This window comes from Scyliorhinus canicula, unplaced genomic scaffold, assembly GCF_902713615.1.
Source record: "Scyliorhinus canicula unplaced genomic scaffold, sScyCan1.1, whole genome shotgun sequence".
Lineage (NCBI taxonomy): Eukaryota > Metazoa > Chordata > Chondrichthyes > Carcharhiniformes > Scyliorhinidae > Scyliorhinus > Scyliorhinus canicula.
This window is the reverse complement of record NW_024055760.1, coordinates 1,116,942-1,135,494: the sequence shown is the minus strand read 5'-3', so window position 1 is coordinate 1,135,494 and position 18,553 is coordinate 1,116,942. Positions and strand designations below refer to the sequence as shown.

Below are 18,553 nucleotides of genomic sequence, written 5' to 3'. Positions count from 1 at the left end.
AGCCGGTGCAGACTCGATGGGCCGAATGGCCTCCTTCTGCACTGTAAATTCTATGATCTATGATAAGAGTCCCTACAGTGCAGAAGGGGGCCATTCGGCCCATTGAATCTGCACCGACCCTATGAAATATCACCCTATCTGGGCAAATTTAGGGCAGCATGGTAGCACAGTGGGTAACACTGTTGCTTCCCAGATCCAGGGTCCCAGATAATAATTCTGTCACTGTTATTATTAGACAATAACCTGCCTGAAATGAAAATCGCTTATTGTCACAAGCAGGCTTCAAATGAAGTTACAGTGAAAAGCTCCGAGTCGCCACATTCTGGCGCCTGTTCGGGGGGGGGGGGGGGGGGGGGCTGGGACGGGAATGCCTGTTATTCCAATGCTGGTGTGTATTACTCTGTTACTATTATCATTAGACAATAATAGGAGGGCAAGATGCAAGGTAGCAATGATAATTTGATGTTTCTGTGTTATAGTCAGTGTCACTGGGAGATGTGAGATAAAATAGGAATGGAAACATCATGACAGAGGCACGTGTGACTGACTCCACCTGATTCAGAGCTGTTCTACCCAAGGTGAGAGCAATGAGTACATGGGGAAGTCCAGAGATTTCTGGTATCTGAGGTGCATCCTTAGAGGAACTGAAATCATTCTAGTAGTTCTCGATTTATACAGGAAATATATCTTCTCTTTGAGACACATTGTGATTGAAAAGATCAAATGTTAAAACATCAGGAGAGGAAAATTCAGATTGTCGCAAAGGGCATCATTGCTACCTCACAGCACCATGGACCCTGGTTCAATTCCAGCCTTGGGTGACTGTCTGTGTGGAGTTTGCACTTTCTCCCAGTGCCTGCATGGGTTTCCTACCACCATTCAAAGATTTGCAACTTAGGTGGATTGGCCATGATCAACGTCCCCTTCGTGTGCAAAAATAGAACATAGAACATAGAACAGTACAGCACAGAACAGGCCCTTCGGCCCTCAATGTTGTGCCGAGCCATGATCACCCTACTCAAACCCACGTATCCACCCTATACCCGTAACCCAACAACCTCCCCCTTAACCCTACTTTTATTAGGACACTACGGGCAATTTAGCATGGCCAATCCACCTAACCCGCACATCTTTGGACTGTGGGAGGAAACCGGAGCACCCGGAGGAAACCCACGCACACAGGGGGAGGACGTGCAGACTCCACACAGACAGTGACCCAGCCGGGAATCGAACCTGGGACCCTGGAGCTGTGAAGCATTTATGCTAACCACCATGCTACCCTGCTGCCCTGTGCTGGTTAGGTGGGGTTACAGGGATAGGATGGGGGATTGGGCCTAGGTATAGTGCAAATGCAATGGGCCGAACGGCCTCCTTTTGCACTGTAGAGATTCTATCAGCGAACTGTCGAATTCATCTGATTCACCATAATACTGCCAATTTACCCTCTACAAGTGTAACTCCCTTTGAAAGTTACTGTAAATCTGCTTCCAGCAGCCTGTCAGTGTGAATTTCAGATCACATCACATCACTGTGTAAAAACAATTCTCCTCATCACCCCCTTGGGTTCTGTTGTCAAATCTCTTAAATCTCTGTGACCTCTGGTTACAAACCTTCCTGCTCTTGGGAAATAGTTTCTCCCCATCGACACTATCATAAATCCTTCCTCATTTTAAACACCTCTATTAAATCTCCCCTTCACCTTCCTTGATCTCAGAGGGACAATCCCGGTTTCTCCTGCTCTGAGTCACAAGGACTCGAAACGTTAACTCTGTTTCTCTCAGTACCAATGCTGCCAGAACTAGTGAAGTTTTCCAACATTTTCTGTTTTTCTCCCTCTTTTTCCTTCTTCAATCTATCGCAAACACTGTATGATTTGAACACCTCAATTGATTAGGAACAGACAGAGATTGAGAGAGATACAGAGGAAAGGAGAGACTGAGAGATTTAAAAAAAAAAGAAAGACGAGGTGGCGAGAGATAAAAGCTGAGAAATAGAGGAAACAAGTAACACAGAAAGAATGATATAAAATATAAGGGAGCAGGTTATCAGTTCCCAGCTACAGAGAGCAGAGGGAACTCAGTGACTGATTCACAGACACAGCCGGTTCTGTCCGGGAATGGAGACTCTGAACAGAAATAACCGGCTCATTTGTAAATGTCACCACAATGTGATCTGTGTGACTCTGCCCTGACTCTGTGGACAGATATAGGCGGCATTGACAGATGTTCTCACCAGACTGTGGTCCCTGGATTTATTTTCTGCTCAGAAGTGAGATGTGTGGTTTGGAACCGGCAGCAGAGAAACAGGAAGTTGTGTTACCTGAGAATGAAACAGCAGGCGTCAGTTTCATGTTATCACCGTGAACAGTCTTCCTGCCTGTGAGGGTGAACTCACTCTGACAGCATCAAGAACACCCACACAGATTGCTGCCGGCCTCAGCATTACATTCACATCCATTCCCATTTTAAACATTAAAATGTGAGGTTATTTAGATTTTTAACATATTCACTGAATTGGAAGATGGACTGAGGATTATCACTGGGAGAAATGAGGGGACATTATAGAAACTTAAATTTTCCTCAAAGAGGGTTATTAGAAAATAGGAGATTAAAAGTGAGTCAGGGCCAGTCAGGGAGAGAGAGAAAGTGAGAGGTAGAGAGAGAAAGGATTGAGTCTCCAGAAATGAGATGTTCACTCAGAAAGCGGAGAGGTTCAGTGTGTTCGTCAGAGAGAGATAATGAGAGAGAGAAAAGTTTAGTGAATTTAGGCGCTCTGTGAAATAGAAAGGTGAAAGGAGAGAGGGCAGAGAGAAAGATAGATAGAGGTGGGAGGTCTGTGAAATAAGTGAGTGTGAGAGCGGAGAGAGGTTAAGTGAGAATCTGAGAGAGAACAGAGATGTGAATGAGAGACAGGAGAGCAGGTTCACATACCCGAGGATCACTGAGAATGATCAGAATAAGGAGACCACCCAGAAAACAGCCAATAGGAATTTTCAGCTGAACACATCACTCATTCTTAAAGGGACAGCCGGGGCTCTGACAATGTTCAGCTCCCAGTTAAAGGGGCAGACACAGCTCCGCCCTTTTCTCTGTTCTGTTTATGATTGTTTAAGGGTGGTAGGGGTGAGGTTTATTTAAAAGGATGGAATGTGGGAAGCACAATAATATCAATAAAAGTGGGAATTCTTGAACACAAGCTGCAGCTCCTTCTTTATCTGGTAATGAAACTATTGTCTAATTCTCCCTGCTGTTACCAGGTTCCTGTGATACCCTCCTGCTGTTATTTTAATGCAAACTTCAAGCAATCTATTTAAATAGGTTTCAATTCAAGGAATTCATTGTCACCGTCACACAAACACATTAAAATCTTTTAGACAGATTCAGATGCATTTTCAGCCTGGTAACTGAAACCAGCTGCTTGACATTCAATCAGGAAAATCACAGTTTTACACCAATCGCTGATTTGACAGCACAGTGGTCTAAACCACTGGCTTGTAATGCAGATCAAGGCTAGCAGCGCGGATTCCCATACCGGCCTCCCCGAACAGGCGCCGGAATGTGGCGACTAGGGGCTTTTCACAGTAACTTCATTGAAGCATACATGTATAAGCAATTATTATTATTACATTTCCAGCATTCACCATTGTTCTTCCCGACTCTGAACACAGTTGTAAAGAAGACTTCTGTTCCGTGTCTCGGGGTTCTGTGATGTGGAAGAGAGCGGCTGGAATACATTTCGTACACACCCCAGGATTAACCCACACGGGGACTTTGCTGACAGTGAAGAGAGATGAGAAAGAGCAAAGTGTCATTTGTCCCTCTCAGTGTGACCCTGAAGGATTGTGTCCAGGCTGAAGTTCTGTTCCTGCCGTGTGATCCTCCCCCAGATTGTCCTTTCTGAGCTCCAGACAGGTCATGTTCAACACTCAGGTGGGAAAGACAAAAATCTGCAACAGCATTGCAAACAAAGTTGATTTATTTCACATTTATTCAGAATAATAAACCTCATCAGCAGATTAAGACAATCAGAGTGAACATTATTCAGTCCTGGACATGATAAACAGCATCTTTCCAAGAGCCGGTGCAAACTTGATGGGCCGAATGACCTCCTTCTGCACTGTAAATTCTATGAAAATCAATAAGGGCATAATCTAATCCTTGTAGTCGCTTGTGAACTCGTTGGTGTTAGCATGTGGGATGAGTGAGTAAACCCCTTTCCACAGACATTGCAGTTGAATGGCCACTCCCAGTGTGAACTCGATGATGTTTCAGAAGATAAGATAAATGAGAAAATTCCTTCCCACATATGGAGCAAGTGAACGGCCTCTCCCCACTGTGAACTCTCTGGTGTGTCAGCAGGTTGGATGACTGACTGATTTCCTCTCCCCAGTGTGAACTTGCTGGTGATTCAATAGGTTGGATGACTGACTGAATCCCTTCCCACACACTGAGCAAGTGAATGGCCTCTCCTCACTGTGAACCTGCTGATGTGTCAGAATGTTGTCTGAATGTGTGAATCCCTTCCCACTTTCAGAGCAGGTGAACGGTCTATCCCCTGTATGAAGTTGCTGGAGTGTCAGAAGGTTGGATGAATTAATGAATCCTTTCCCACAATCAGAGCAAGTGAATGGTCTCTCCCCAGTGTGATCATGTTGGTGTGTTACTAAATCCTTGTTGTTTTTAAAGCTCTTCTCACAGTCAGGACAGTTAAAATTTTTGTTATCAGTGAACAAGTTGATGTGCCTGCAGGTGGGATGACTGAATGAATCCTTCCCCACACACAGAGCAAGTAAATGGTCTCTTTCCAGTATGAATACATTGATGTGTCAGCAGATCCTTTTTTCATTTAAAACTCTTTTCACAGTCAGGACATGTAAATGGTCCCTTATCAGTATGACCAAGTGAATCCCTTCCCACACACCGGGCAGGTGAATGGTCCCTCCTAAGTGTGAACTCGCAGGTGTGTGCGAAGGTTGTGTGAATGGGTGAATCCCTTCCCACAAATGGAGCAGATGAACAGTCTCTCCCCAGTGTGACTGCGCCGATGAACCTCCAGTTGTGATGGTAACTGAATCCCTTCCCACAGTCCACCCATTTCCACAGTTTCTCCATGGTGAGGGGTCTTTATGTCTCTCCTGCCTGTGCCTTGTCGACACACGCAACAGAAGTATAGTTTCTCCCGGCTGTGAATGGTGTGATTTTCTTTCAGGCTGTGTAACTAGTTGAAGCTCTTTCCACAGTCGGTGCAATGAAACACTCTCATTCGGGTGTGTGTGTGTCTCGGTGCTTTTCCAGTCACACTGATCTTTGCAATTTTTTTCCTTAAACGGAAGAGACAAATATTTCTCCTTCCAAATTCAAAGACTGATCATAAGAACTAGGAGCAGGAGTAGGCCATCTGGCCCCTCGAGCCTGCTCCGCCATTCAATGAGATCATGGCTGATCTTTTGTGGACTCAGCTCCACTTTCCGGCCCGAACACCATAACCCTTAATCCCTTTATTCTTCAAAAAACTATCTATCTTTACCTTAAAAACATGTAATGAAGGAGCCTCAACTGCTTCACTGGGCAAGGAATTCCATAGATTCACAACCCTTTGGGTGAAGAAGTTCCTCCTAAACTCAGTCCTAAATCTACTTCCCCTTATTTTGAGGCTATGTCCCCTAGTTCTGCTGTCACCCGCTAGTGGAAACAGCCTGCCCGCATCTATCCTATCTATTCCCTTCATAATTTTAAATGTTTCTATAAGATCCCCCCTCATCCTTCTAAATTCCAACGAGTACAGTCCCAGTCTACTCAACCTCTCCTCATAATCCAGCCCCTTCAGTTCTGGGATTAACCTAGTGAATCTCCTCTGCACACCCTCCAGCGCCAGTACGTCCTTTCTCAAGTACGGAGACCAAAACTGAACACAATACTCCAGGTGTGGCCGCACTAACACCTTATACAATTGCAACATAACCTCCCTAGTCTTAAACTCCATCCCTCTAGCAATGAAGGACAAAATTCCATTTGCCTTCTTAATCACCTGTTGCACTTATAAACCAATCATGTTCAGCTCCTAATGAAAAGAGTGGATGTCATATTTCGATGTGTTGTTTGTTTTGAGTTTTCTGTCGGCCAATCCTCCACTTCTAATATCCTGTAAAAGGAGTTTACAAAAGCCATCACTGTCAGTCCAGGATAGAAATTCTGAAGAGGCAATTCTAGTTTCTCTGGAACATTTTTTCATCTCTTGTTCCCCCAAAGCTGTAAATCCCCGTCCCACACACTCTCCCTCCTCCCTGGGCTGAAATCCAAACCCATCTCGCCATCTGCACCATTTCTTGCCTCCACTCCCAGTTTTCTCCCTCCCTCTCCTCTGCCTGGGTTCAGTTCTCCAGCTCCTGTCTGCAGACTGACAATAAAACCAATGGGTCTTATTGGGGGGTTTGGGTTCTCACCATTGTCCCCGCTCGCGGCGGCTCTCATTCAGCCTCTGGGAGCCGCACTCACTCTCACTGCGGCTGCGCTCAGCCCGGAGCAGCACTGCGCATGCTCCACACAGAGAGGCCACTTCCGGAGGCGGGGTAACTGGCGCCAGCGCGTTCTGACTCCTGTGTTGGAGATAGGGCGTATTCAGCCGCGCCCGGCATTCCGGTTAGCCTTATCCGCCATTATTCCACTCAGTTCCTCAGGGTGATAAATTGGTTCCGGCAATTTTGATCCAGTTCGGTGTTTGTACCGAATGGGGCGGCGGCATCGATGTTTTTCTGTCTGGTCGGCCCCTGTTAACGACTGTCATCTGTTGAGGGGCGATAGGCAGCAGGGCGCATGCGCGGCCGTCATCTTTCTGACCGGAAATGTGCAGCAGGGCGCATGCGCATCATCCAGGAACCGGAAGCCAGAAGAGAGAATCTCCTGAATTTCTGTCCTGGACTGAGAGTGAAATTCTTTCGGAAACTCCTTTAGAAAGAGGAGGATTCACTGACGGGAACTTCAAACCAAACATCACATCATCCTCTGACTGAGTTACTCGATTCATCAGGACCTGAATATCATTGGGAGGTAAAATGGTTTGTCTGTTCTGTCTGGACAAAGATTTCAGATATCAGAGTGACTGGGAAACTTTTAATGACCATTCCAGGTTAAATTTGAGACTAATTACACCGATCACGTTGGGGAAGATAAATAAGTTGCTGTTGTACTCTTTGTCGGGGTGATGTTTCAATGAGTGGGAGGAGCTTGTTCCCCATTGTTCAGATTGGAGACAACTTGTCCATCAAACTGGATTAGTCTTTGAGTCCCAATGTCTTATTGATGATGCAAAGCAATGGCAGAGATGGAAAGAAAAGGAAGCCAATCCAGCTCTCCGGATTTCACTGTCTCATTGGACATCCTGCCCCACAAATCTCTGTGACTCTGTTCAGCCACATGAAAACCCCGTGTAGAAATTCACAACCCTGAGTCAACATCACCCTCAAATTAGGGGACTGCTGATGACAAGAGGGTGAGTGTGCAGCGGGGGGCAGAGCTGTCATCCTGGACCAGGGAGCAGGAGGAGAGAATATTGTGAATTTCTATCCTGGACTGACAGTGATTAATTTTGGAAACTCCTTTTACAGGGGGTTATTAGGGGAGGATTTACACACAGCAAATTCAAACCTGGAGAAATATTTATCTTTCCTGAAGTTTATTTCTGGACTGACAGTGATGCCTTTGCAAACTTCTTTCACAGGCACTTAGAAAGGGATTCGGAGGCAGGAAATTCACAACCAATCCTCACATCAAATTCTGACAGCACCATTCGGATTATCAGGACCTGGAGATTATCGACCTTTGTGTGTAAGCATTGAGTTCCATATCATTATCACTCACTCTGTAAAATTTCTTCCTCATATCCTCCCTGTAGATCTTACTCACAATCTTAAATGTATGTCCCATAATTCTTTTACAATCTACTGATGGGAACAGATTGATTTATCTTTTTTCCGGGTTTGCTGTTGTCGTTTCTGGTGCCTGGGTCATGCCAGATGGTCCCTCCAGATTCCACTCCGTTATTGTGTATTTATAGCGGTTGAATGGGCTTGGACCAGTCCATTTCCAGATCCAGTACACAAGTGAAGTCTCCACCAAGCATTGATTGATGTGTATCCAGGTCTGGGATGGATCCCAACAATATTTTTTACAAATGCCATATTGTCCCAGTTAGGGACTTAGCCATTCACCAGCACCACTAATGATCCTGGTGACTGAAGACTGAAAGAGTGACTGTTTATTGATTAGAATTGCAGCACCTCGAACCCTATGTCAAAGCCCGAATGAAACAGTTGGCTCATCCTTCCGCAGTCTGGTCTGATCTCTAACCCACAATGAATCTCCTGCAAGAACACTACACCAGCATTTAGATTCTTTAGGTGAGTGACAACCCTTGACCTTCACTGGTCCACCCAATCCCCTTGCGTTCCAGGTGACCAGTTGAATCAATGGTCTCTGTACCAGCCCCCATCACGGAATCAGCCATTTCCACCGTGTGACGAGTCCCCAGCTCACATGGGGACTTGAATCCCTTCTCACAGTCCCCACGTGAAAAATGAAATGAAAATCGCTTATTGTCACAAGCAGGCTTCAAATGAAGTTACTGTGAAAAGCCCCTAGTCGCCACATACTGGCACCTGTTCGGGGAGGCTGGTACCGGAATTGAACCCGCGCTGCTGGCCTGCCATGGTCTTGCTTTAAAAGCCAGTTATTTAGCCCTGTGCTAAACCAGCCCCTATTTACACGGTTTCAGCATGCTGCTGGTGTCCTTGTCCCTCTCCACGTTTGACGATCAGTTGAATAATAAATAATAAACATTATTAGTGTCACAAAAAGGCTTACATTAACACTGCAATGGTTACTGAGAAAATCCCTTAGTCACTGCACTCCGGCGCCTGTTCGGGTACTCGGAGGGAGAATTCAGAATGTCCAAATCACCAAACAAGCACGATTTTTGGGACTTGTGGGAGGAAACAGGAACACCCGGAGGAAACCCACACAGACACGGGGAGAACGTGCAGACTCCGCACAGACAGTGACCCAAACCGGGAATCAAACCCGAGTCCCTGGCGGTGAGAATCAACAATGTTACCCACTGTGCTGTTGTGGCACCCTTGTCCCCACAGAGAGCATGAGTACGGTCTCTCCCCACTCTGAATGGAGTGGTGTTTTTTCAGACTGTGTAACTGGTTAAAGCTCTTTTCACAGTCAGTTCACTGGAACACTCACTCAAGTCGAGTGTGTGTGTATCGGGTTTTCTTACAGTCACACTGATCTTGGAAAATCTTTCCCTACGGCCGGACCAGACAAACATTTCTTCTTCCACATTCACAGGTCAATGATATTCGCGTCCTGTTGGATGGAGTGACTCTGTTAAATCTTGATGTGAAGTTTGATTTGAGTCTCCATCTGTAAATCCTCCCCTTCTAACCCCCTATAAAAGGAGTTTACAAAAGCCATCACTGTCAGTCCAGGATAGAAATTCTGAACAGGCAATTCCAGTTTCTCTGGAAAATGTTTTCCTCTCTTGTTCCCCAAAGCTGTAAATCCCCGTCCCACACACTCTCCCTCCTCCCTCGGCTGAAATCCAAACCCATCTACCGTTTCTTTTTTTTTAAATTTAGAGTACCCAATTCATTTTTTCCAATTCAGGGGCAATTTAGTGTGGCCAATCCACCTACCCTGCACATCTTTAGGTTGTGGGAAGAAACCCTCGCAAACACGGGGAAAATGAGCAAACTGCACACGGACAGTGACCCAGAGCCGGGATGGAACCTGGGACCTCGGCGCCATGAGGCAATAGTGCTAACTACTGTGCCACCATGCTGCCCTTCTGCACCATTTCTTTCCTCCACTCCCAGTTTTCTCCCTCCCTCTCCTCTGCCTGTGTTCAGTTCTCCAGTTCCTGTCTGCAGACTGACAATAAAATCAATGGGCCTAATTGAGGGTTTGGGACCTCCAGCGGGTTTTTGTGAATCCTCCCCGCCCACCTGCCAGGGTTTCCTTCCTTGCCATCGGAGAGACCTCTGATTTATTGTTCTCCCTTGTGGTCCAGGTCTCTCCCTCAGCTTGACATATTTATTTGTCTGGAGAAAAGGATGGTCTCTTTCCTAATGTTCACAATTAAATGTGTAGGTTCCCCAAGAGATGGCTGACATTTCAGGGCAATTAAATGAATAATGGACAGAGATATGTTACATGGTACAGGTTAGATATATTATTTACGGTTCTGTAATAAGTTATATTTATTATTATTTCTCGCCTTGCTTGAAATATAAGACTGTAGCTACATTATAGATTTCCAGTCATCTCTTCCCTCAGTGGGTTGATAGTCTTTAGATTTCTCTTCCACAGGGACCAGTTGTATCTGGAAGTCATTGAATATATTGAAGCACAAGTTAGACAGATGTTTTATTGGCAATGGAGTTAAGGGTTATGGGGAACAGGTAGGAAAATAGAGATAAAGATGAGATGAGGAGGGATCTCTTCACTCGAGCATGTGGTGAAGCTTTGGAATTCTCTACCCCAGAGGAATGTGCAGCCTCAGTCATCAGGTATGTTCAAGACAAATATTGACAGGTTTCTAGATATTGAAGGATATGGGGATCGTGTGGGAGAATGGTGCTGAGGTAGATCGGCCAAGGATCTCATTAAATGGTTGTGCAGACTTAGTGGGCTGAATGGCCTACTCTTACTCCCATTCTAATCTCTGTGTCCTGGTCAGGAAGCAGTGAGCTGAGCTTGGATCTGTCGATCAACATGAACCAGCACCTTCAGGAGAATTGGGAGGGTGAATATTAGATACAGCATAGTGAGAATGGAGGGAGATTGTGTGGGACGGAGATTTACAGCTTTTGGAGAACAAGAGAGGAAATAATGCTCCATAGGAACTAGAATTGTCTGTTCTGAATTTTCATCGTGTACTAACAATGATGACTTTTGCAAATAGTTTTTAAAGGAAATTGGAAGAGGAGGAATTATGGACAGAAATCTCAAACTGCACACCTTGATGTGACAATCGTACTCAATTCCTTCTGATCTGAATACCATTGTGAGAAGGAGAAATGTTTGTCCGAACTGTCAGCTTCTAAAGGTTTCAAACATCAGTGTGACCGGAAAAGCACCGAGACCCACACAACACACACCCGAGTGAGAGTGTTCCAATGAACTGACTGTGGAAATAGCTTCAACCAGTTACACAGCCTGAAGAAACATCACACCATTCACAGTGAGGAGAGACAGTGCATATGTTCTGTGTATAGACAAGGCATCCACTGATTGTCCAATCTGGAGAGACACGAGGAGACCCAAAACATGGAGAAACCGTGGAAATGTAGGGACTGTGGGAAGGGATTCAGAACCCCATCGAAACTGGAGACTCATCGACACAGTCACACTGGGGAGAGGCCATTCATCTGCTCTCAGTGTGAGAAGGGATTCACTCAGTTGTCTCACCTGAAGACACATCAGCGAGTTCACACTGGGGAGAGGCCATTCGCCTGCTCCGTCTGTGGGAATGGATTCAGACAGTTATCCATCCTGAAGACACACCAGCGACTTCACACTGGGGAAAAGCCATTCGCCTGCTCTCAGTGTGGGAAGGGATTCACTCAGTTAACCAGCCTGCGGAGCCATCAGCGAATTCACACTGGGGAGACGGCATTCACCTGCTTTGAGTGTGGGAAGAGATTCACTGGTTTATCCAGTCTGCGGAGCCATCAGCAAATTCACACTGGGGAGACGGCATTCACCTGCTCTCAGTGTGGGGACGGATTCAGTGATTTATCCATCCTGCAGAGACATCAGCGAGTTCACACTGGGGAAAAACCATTCACTTGCTCTTAGTGTGGGAAGGGATTACATAGAAAATAGGAGCAGGAAGAGATAATTTGGCCCTTTGCACCTGCTCTGCCATTCATTATGATCATAGTAAATGAAATGAAAATAGTTTATCATCCAACTCCACAGCCTAATCCCGATTTCCCCTCCATTTCCTTTGATCCCCTTTGCCCTCAGTGCGATATCTAACTGCTTCTTGAAAACATGCAAGGTATTGGCCTCAACTATTTCCTGTGTTAACAAATCCCACAGACTCACCACTCTCTGGGTGAAGAAATGTTTCCTCATCTCTGTCTAAATGGTCTACCCCGTATCCTCAGACTGCGACCCCTGGTTCTGTACACTCCCACCATCGGGAAAATCTTTCCTGCATCTGCCCTGTCAAGTCCTGTTAGAATATTGTAGGTTTCTATAAGATCCCTCATTCTTCTGAACTCCAGCGAATACAATCCTAACTAATTCAATCTCTTATACATCAGTCCCACCATCCCAGGAATCAGTCTGGTAAACCTTCGCTGCACTTCCTCTCGAGCAAGAACATCCTTCCTCAGATAATGAGACCAAAACTGCTCACAATATTCCAGGTGTGGCCTCGCCAAGGCCCTGTATAGAACAAAGAACAATACAGCACAGGAACAGGCCCTTCGGCCCTCCAAACCTGCGCCGATCACGTGTTCTATCTAGACCAACCGCCTGTATCCTTCTATACCCCGTGTGTTCATGTGCCTATCCAGATAAGTCTTAAAGGTCGCTAACGTATCTGCCTCAACCACCTCACTTGGCAGTGCATTCCAGGCCACCACCACCCTCTGTGTAAAATACTCTTCCCGCACATCTCCACTGAACCTTTCCACCCTCACCTTGAATTTGTGCCCCCTTGTAATTGCCATTTCTGCACTGTTCACTCTGTACCCCTAATAATTTTATAAACTTTTATCAGGTCACCCCTCCACCTCTCTCGGGAAAACAATCCCGTTTATTCAATCTCTCCTCGTAGCTAATCCCCTCCATACCAGGCAACATCCTGGTAAACCTTTTCTGTACTCTGTCCAAAGCCTCTACGTCCTTCTGGTAGTGCAGTGACCAGAATTGGGACACAGTATTCCAAATGTGGCCGAACCAAGATTCTATGTAATTGTAACATAATTCTTGAGTTTCTATCCTCAATACCCCGTCCTATGAGGGCAAGCATGCTGTCTGCTTTCTTCACCACCATTTCCACCTGTGCTGCCACTTTTAAGTATCTGTGGACCTGCACGCCCAGATCTCTCTGTGTCTCTTTGCTCCTGATGGTCGGCATCTCCACATGATGAGTGTTAAATGCTCTCAGTTCTGTCTATTATGAATCTTTGTTGGACCTTATCCAGTGTCTCTATTTTCTTTTTCTAAATGGAGATCACCAATGTTGTCAGTGCTCCCAGTGTAGTCTAACCCTGGTTGTAAACAAGTTGAACATTTCCTCCGTGCTTTTCAATTCTATCCCCTATGGAACCCTAGATATGGGCCCCACACTTTAGGAAAGATGTGAAATTCTAAGTTAGGGTTGTAGAGGACATTTACGAGAATGGCACCAGAGATGAGGGACTCCAGTTAGTTGTAGTGACTGGAGCAGCTGAATTTCTCTCCTGAGATCACAGCATCTGGAGGGTGAAGAATGAGATCATTCAGCCCTTTGACACCATGTCGGCTCCCTGTCGAGGAAGCCAGTCTGTCCATTGCTCCGTTCTATCCCCGAATCCCTGTGGGTTTATTTCTCTCAGTGCCTGTCCAATTTCCTATTGAAATCCTTCCGTCATCTCTGCATCTCCTACCTCATATGCAGTAGGTTCCAGGTCGTTACCACTCGCTTTCAATGTACACAAGGCTGCTAGAGCACAGAGGAGTCTATTTGGCCCATTTTCCCCGTGCCAGCTCTTTGTACAGCGACCCATTTAATCCGAGTTCTATTATTTTGTTTTATTTTTCACAATGTATCAAATTCCCTTTTGGAAGTTACAGTGCAATGAGATTCCAGGACCATTTATAGACAGTGCATTCCAAATCACAACAACAGTAGCATGGTGGCTAGCACAATTGCTTCATAGCTCCAGGGTCCCAGGTTCGATTCCGGCTTGGGTCACTGTCTGTGTGGAGTCTGCACATCCTCCCCGTGTGTCCGTGGGTTTCCTCCGGGAGCTCCGGTTTCCTTCCACAGTCCAAAGATGTGTGGGTTAGGTGGATTGGCCATGCTAAATTGCCCTTAGTGTCCAAAATTGCCCTTGGTGTTGGGTGGGGTTACTGGGTTATGGAGATAGGGTGGAGGTGTTGACCTTGGGTAGGGTGCTCTTTCCAAGTGCTGGTGCAGACTTCATGGGCCGAATGGCCTCCTTCTGCAGTGTAAATTCTATGAACTCGCTGTGTTTTACAACAAATAATTGCATATGGTGTGTCGTAGTTTCACAGAGTATTAAAAATGGTGTTAACACCGTGGTTATTACGCAAAATTAAGACTCCAAACTTTATCAATGATTCTGGTGAGGTCCCTGAGTGTAATATATCCTAATTTACGAACAATTAGAACAAATGTACATTTTTATAAAACCTCAAACCCACTTGACCTTCTAAAGTGTTCTAAAGCCAATTGAGTACTTTTGAAACATATTCACTGTTGTAATGTAGGAAGCTGTAAGTACACATGAATAATCACATTTAGTTTTAAAATTGTTATTTTCATAGTGTATTCACTGTCATTAGTAACAAGGTTAAGGAAGCCCTTTTATACCTCAAACATGTGGCTTCCTGCAACCATTTCACCTTCTGTGCCTTTTCTATATTAACTATGTATTGATTTCATAGCAAAAAACAACGATTAAATAATGATTATTCTGTAGTGTACCTTGATTATCATTAGTGAATTGGTGTATTCGGTAATTATATTAGAAACACTAGATCTTTGTTTTTAAAAAAACATTATCAACCTGAAACTGCAGAGCTATCCGAATTTGTTTGAAAAAATAAATTTGTTTATCATTTCGTGAAGTTACAAGACATCATATTCTGCCAAGACTATGTGGGCTAGGCAGTTGTATAATGGTATTGTCACTGGGCTAGTAATCCAGAGACCCAGGTAAATGCTCTGGGGATCTGGGATCGAATCTGGCTACGACAGATACTGAAATTGAATAAAAGTCTCAAATTAAAAGTCTCATGATTGTTGGGAAAACCTGTCTGGGTCACAAATTCCTTTCGGACATCTGCTCTCCTGATGTGGCCTGGCCTACATGTGACTCCAGATCCACAGCAATGTTGTGGTTGACTTGAACGTGTCCCCTGAAATAGCCTCACAAGACACACAGTTCAAGAGCAATTGGAATGAGCAGTAAATGCTGGTACAGCCTGTGACCCCCACCTCCCATGAATGAATACTTTTTAAGGCGGCTCTTTGTTCAATCTGAAGACTAGTAAGAAACTGTCTCTTTGATTGGATTTGATTTATTGTCACGTGTACCGAGGTACAGTGAAATGTATGGTTCTGCATACAGTCTAGACCGTTCCATACATGAAAAAAAAGTGCGGGTCTTGGCAGTTTGCTCCAGTTCACAAAAGAATTTAATGGCTTTGTAGACGCAGATTAATATTTTAATCACCGCCAAAGCATATTGAATGGTAATGTGTACTCACATAGACAGAAATGAATTGGAGGAAATAGCAGAGATTTAACTGGACCACCTTTTTGAAAGATTCGGCCTTAATGATGGAGAAACAGGAAAAGCCACTCAGGGAGATGAGGAAATCCAGGCTCAGTGCGGATTTGCTGTCACCCCTCCTTTCTTATACATGAACGGTATTTAGGCTGCAGAACGTTTCACACCAAAACACAGGGGTCACATATCGGCGGCATAATTCTCATTTCTCTTCCATTTGACTATATTTGACTTTGTTCAAAATCTTGGGGGGGGGGGGGGCAATTTAGCGTGGCCAATCCACCTAACTCACACATCTTTGAGTTGTGCGGGTGAAACCCACACAGACACGGGGAGAATGTGCAAACTCCACACTGACAGTGACCCAGGGCCGGGATTCGAACCCAGGTCCTCAGCGCTGTAGGCTGCAATGCTAACCACTGTGCCACATGCCACCCTAAATGCTTCCCATTTATGATGTGGCGATGCCGGCGTTGGACTGGGGCGGGCACGGTAACGTGTCTTCCAACACCAGGTTAAACTCCAACAGGTTTGTTTCGAATCACTAGCTTTCGGAGCGCAGCTCCTTCCACGGGTAAATGAAGAGGTGGGTTCCACAAACACATATGTAGAAAAATTCAATGATGCGAGATGATACTCTTTTTAAAAAAATAATTTTCATTGGAATTTTTTGAAAAATATATATCAACAAAACAATAATATTAATAATAAACACCCCCCCGGCACCCGTCACAACGCATATAACAAACCCCCCCCATCCCCCCCAAACCCAATAAACAACAAAATAAATTAACAATAAGCAAATTAACTCCTAAAGAACCCTTGTACCTACCCCCTCAGGGCGAATTTGACCCTCTCCAGCTGAATGAATCCCGCCATGTCATTGATCCAGGTCTCCACGCTCGGAGGTCTCGCATCTTTCCACTGCAGCAAGATCCTCCGCCGGGCTACTAGGGACGCAAAGGCCAAAACATCGGCTTCTTTCGCCTCCTGCACTCCTGGCTCCACCCCAACCCCAAATATCGCGAGTCCCCAGCCTGGCTTAACCCTGGATCCCACCACCCTCGACACCGTCCTCGCCACCCCCTTCCAGAACTCCTCCAGTGCCGGGCATGCCCAGAACATATGGGCATGGATCGCTGGACTCCCCAAACACCTGACGCACCTATCTTTGCCCCCAAAGAACCTACTCATACTAGATCCGGACATGTGGGCTCGGTGCAGCACCTTGAACTGGATGAGACTAAGCCTCGCACATGAAGAGGAGGAGTTCACCCTCTCCAGGGCGTCCGCCCATGTCCCCTCCTCAATCTGCTCCCCCAGCTCCATCTCCCACTTAGCCTTCAGCTCCTCTACCAACGCCTCCCCCACCTCCTGCATTACCTGGGAGATGTCAGACAGCTTCCCATCCCCAACCCACACCCCCGAAAGCACCCCATCCCTTACCTCCCGCGAGGGCAGCAAAGGGAACCCCTCCACCTGTCGCCTAGCAAACGCCTTGACCTGAAGGTACCTGAACATGTTCCCCGGGGGAGCTCACACTTCTCCTCCAGTTCACCAAGGCTCGCGAACCTCCCGTCAATAAACAGGTCTCCCAACTTCCTAATGCCCGCCCTGTGCCACCCCAGGAACCTGCCCTCCATGTTCCCTGGGACAAACTGGTGGTTCCCCCGCAGCGGGGCCTCCACCGGGCCCCCCACTTCCCCCCTGTGTCGCCTCCACTGCCCCAAATTTTGAGGGTAGCCGGCACCACCGGGCTCGTAGTGTGCGAGATGGTATTTTGAATGCGAGTCTTTGCATGTAATTAAGTCTTTACAGGTCCAGATGGTGCGACTGGAGAGAGGGATAATCACAGGTTGAAGGGGGGTGAATTGTCTCAAGCCAGGAAAGTTTGTAGTATTTTGTAAGCCCAGGCCAGATGGTGGGTGGTGAATGTAATGCGACATGAATCCAAGGTCCCGGTTGAGGCCATAGTCATGTGTGTGGAACTTGGCTATCAGTTTCTGCCCAGCGATTCTGCATTGCCATGCGCCCTGAAGGCTGCCTTGAAGAACGCTTACTCAAAGATCAGAGGCTGATTGCCCTTGGCTGCTGAAGTGCTCCCCGACTGGAAGGGAATATTCCTGCCTGCCGATTGTCATGCAGTGGTTTAGCTCAGTGGGCTAGACAACTGGTTTGTGATGCAGAACAGGTCCAGCAGCGTGGGTTCAATTCCTGTACCAGCTTACCCAAACAGGCGCCAGAATGTGGCGACTAGGGGCTTTTCGCAGTAACTTCATTCAGCGTCTGCATGGTCTCGCCAACGTACCACATCTCGGGACATCCTGTCCTGCAGTATCTGAGGTTGACAACGTTGGCCGAGTCACACGAGTATGTACCGCGTAGCCGGTGGGTGGTGTTCCCGCGTGTAATGGTGGTACCCATGTTGATGATCGGGCACGTCTTGCAGAGGTTGCCATGGCAGGGTTGTGTGGTGTTGTGGTAGCTGTTCTGAAGACTGGGTAGTTTGCAATGGTCTGTTTGAAGTTGCGCGGTTGTTTGAAGGCAAGTAGTGGGGGTGTGGGGATGGCATTGGCAAGATGTTCGTCTTCATCGATGATGTGTTGAAGGCTGTGAAGATGATGTCGTAGTTTTTCCGCTCCAGGGAATTCATCAGGCAAATGAGGCTCTGGGAGTTCTTCCACAGACCCCAGGAGGCCTACAGCGAACCCAATGAGACAACCAGTGAACCGGAACAGCAGTCCGAGAGATCTGTGGAAGATCCAGCCAGCAGGAAGGACTGGAAAACCAGACCCATTGAACCAATCCAACCAGCTGATTCTGCTGCTCCTCTTGCACGAAACCACTCAGTAAAACTGCCTCAAAAGTCCTTTTTTGTCCAAATTCTGAACTCACATCTTTCTCCTCTTTTCCTGCTATCTCCCATCATGCTCTCTCAGAGCTCATCTTGTCTCTGATACTTACCCTTTGCTCCTTTGGCTCGATTCTCATTAAACTGTTGAACATCCAACTTCC

General features: G+C 46.3%; 2 long non-coding RNA genes across 4 annotated transcripts; both read left to right on the top strand.

The window, feature by feature from the left end:
• The first annotated feature begins 399 nt into the window (after positions 1–399).
• Positions 400–3,797, top strand: LOC119960988. The gene is made up of 4 exons (XR_005459561.1): positions 400–578; positions 2,832–2,835; positions 3,475–3,476; positions 3,668–3,797. It is a non-coding gene; the product is annotated as an uncharacterized LOC119960988 (long non-coding RNA).
• Positions 3,798–6,588: 2,791 nt separating this feature from the next.
• On the top strand, positions 6,589–11,501 carry LOC119960984. 3 transcript variants are annotated; one of them, XR_005459556.1, is made up of 3 exons: positions 6,589–7,046; positions 7,717–7,823; positions 8,265–8,556. It is a non-coding gene; the product is annotated as an uncharacterized LOC119960984 (long non-coding RNA). The 3 variants fall into 3 exon arrangements; XR_005459555.1 differs by lacking the exon at positions 8,265–8,556 and adding an exon at positions 10,975–11,501 and having other exon boundaries at positions 6,592–7,046; XR_005459554.1 differs by lacking the exon at positions 8,265–8,556 and adding an exon at positions 10,966–11,501 and having other exon boundaries at positions 6,593–7,046.
• Positions 11,502–18,553: the final 7,052 nt, after the last annotated feature.